Source organism: Dendronephthya gigantea, unplaced genomic scaffold, assembly GCF_004324835.1.
Source record: "Dendronephthya gigantea isolate DGI-Jeju-01 unplaced genomic scaffold, DenGig_1.0 000006F, whole genome shotgun sequence".
Lineage (NCBI taxonomy): Eukaryota > Metazoa > Cnidaria > Anthozoa > Malacalcyonacea > Nephtheidae > Dendronephthya > Dendronephthya gigantea.
In genome coordinates, this window is record NW_021163016.1 from 3,622,636 (window position 1) to 3,625,371 (window position 2,736).

Sequence of the window (2,736 nt, forward strand, 5' to 3'; positions counted from 1 at the left end):
GGTATGCTGAAATATGCCACTAGTACTTTCTTGTTTGTTGATATGGCTTTTCGTTTCGCTAAATTGCGGCAGCGTTCATTTTTCCAAACGTATAAGTCCCCTGTTGACGGCGGAAGGTATGCTGAAATATGCCACTAGTACTTTCTTGTTTGTTGATATGGCTTTTCGTTTCGCTAAATTGCGGCAGCGTTCATTTCTCCAAACGTATAAGTCCCCTGTTGACGGCGGAAGGTATGCTGAAATATGCCACTATAGTACTTTCTTGTTTGTTGATATGGCTTTTCGTTTCGCTAAATTGCGGCAGCGTTCATTTTTCCAAACGTATAAGTCCCCTGTTGACGGCGGAAGGTATGCTGAAATATGCCACTAGTACTTTCTTGTTTGTTGATATGGCTTTTCGTTTCGCTAAATTGCGGCAGCGTTCATTTTTCCAAACGTATAAGTCCCCTGTTGACGGCGGAAGGTATGCTGAAATATGCTACTAGTACTTTCTTGTTTGTTGATATGGCTTTTCGTTTCGCTAAATTGCGGCAGCGTTCATTTCTCCAAACGTATAAGTCCCCTGTTGACGGCGGAAGGTATGCTGAAATATGCCACTAGTACTTTCTTGTTTGTTGATATGGCTTTTCGTTTCGCTAAATTGCGGCAGCGTTCATTTTTCCAAACGTATAAGTCCCCTGTTGACGGCGGAAGGTATGCTGAAATATGCCACTAGTACTTTCTTGTTTGTTGATATGGCTTTTCGTTTCGCTAAATTGCGGCAGCGTTCATTTCTCCAAACGTATAAGTCCCCTGTTAACGGCAGAAGGTATGCTGAAATATGCCACTAGTACTTTCTTGTTTGTTGATATGGCTTTTCGTTTCGCTAAATTGCGGCAGCGTTCATTTTTCCAAACGTATAAGTCCCCTGTTGACGGCGGAAGGTATGCTGAAATATGCCACTAGTACTTTCTTGTTTGTTGATATGGCTTTTCGTTTCGCTAAATTGCGGCAGCGTTCATTTTTCCAAACGTATAAGTCCCCTGTTGACGGCGGAAGGTATGCTGAAATATGCCACTAGTACTTTCTTGTTTGTTGATATGGCTTTTCGTTTCGCTAAATTGCGGCAGCGTTCATTTCTCCAAACGTATAAGTCCCCTGTTAACGGCAGAAGGTATGCTGAAATATGCCACTAGTACTTTCTTGTTTGTTGATATGGCTTTTCGTTTCGCTAAATTGCGGCAGCGTTCATTTTTCCAAACGTATAAGTCCCCTGTTGACGGCGGAAGGTATGCTGAAATATGCCACTAGTACTTTCTTGTTTGTTGATATGGCTTTTCGTTTCGCTAAATTGCGGCAGCGTTCATTTCTCCAAACGTATCAGTCCCCTGTTAACGGCAGAAGGTATGCTGAAATATGCCACTAGTACTTTCTTGTTTGTTGATATGGCTTTTCGTTTCGCTAAATTGCGACAGCGTCCATTTTTTTGGCAGCGTCCATTTTTTTCGGCAGTGTTCTTTTTTTTTCGGCAGCGTCCATTTTTTTCGGCAGCGTCCATTTTTTCGGTAGCGTTCATTTTTTCGGTAGCGTTCATTTTTTCGGCAGCGTCCATTTTTTCGGCAGCGTTCATTTTCTCGGTAGCGTTCATTTTTTCGGTAGCGTTCATTTCTCCAAACGTATAATTAAGTCCCCTGTTAACGGCGGAAGGTATGCTGAAATATGCCACTAGCACTTTCTTGTTTGTTGATATGGCTTTTCGTTTCGCTAAATTGCGGCAGCGTTCATTTCTCCAAACGTATAAGTCCCCTGTTAACGGCGGAAGGTATGCTGAAATATGCTACTTGTACTTTCTTGTTTGTTGATATGGCTTTTCGTTTCGCTAAATTGCGGCAGCGTTCATTTTTCCAAACGTATAAGTCCCCTGTTGACGGCGGAAGGTATGCTGAAATATGCTACTAGTACTTTCTTGTTTGTTGATATGGCTTTTCGTTTCGCTAAATTGCGGCAGCGTTCATTTCTCCAAACGTATAAGTCCCCTGTTGACGGCGGAAGGTATGCTGAAATATGCTACTAGTACTTTCTTGTTTGTTGATATGGCTTTTCGTTTCGCTAAATTGCGGCAGCGTTCATTTTTCCAAACGTATAAGTCCCCTGTTGACGGCGGAAGGTATGCTGAAATATGCTACTAGTACTTTCTGGTTTGTTGATATGGCTTTTCGTTTCGCTAAATTGCGGCAGCGTTCATTTCTCCAAACGTATAAGTCCCCTGTTGACGGCGGAAGGTATGCTGAAATATGCCACTAGTACTTTCTTGTTTGTTGATATGGCTTTTCGTTTCGCTAAATTGCGGCAGCGTTCATTTTTCCAAACGTATAAGTCCCCTGTTGACGGCGGAAGGTATGCTGAAATATGCTACTAGTACTTTCTTGTTTGTTGATATGGCTTTTCGTTTCGCTAAATTGCGGCAGCGTTCATTTTTCCAAACGTATAAGTCCCCTGTTGACGGCGGAAGGTATGCTGAAATATGCCACTAGTACTTTCTTGTTTGTTGATATGGCTTTTCGTTTCGCTAAATTGCGGCAGCGTTCATTTCTCCAAACGTATAAGTCCCCTGTTAACGGCGGAAGGTATGCTGAAATATGCTACTTGTACTTTCTTGTTTGTTGATATGGCTTTTCGTTTCGCTAAATTGCGGCAGCGTTCATTTTTCCAAACGTACAAGTCCCCTGTTAACGGCGGAAGGTATGCTGAAATATG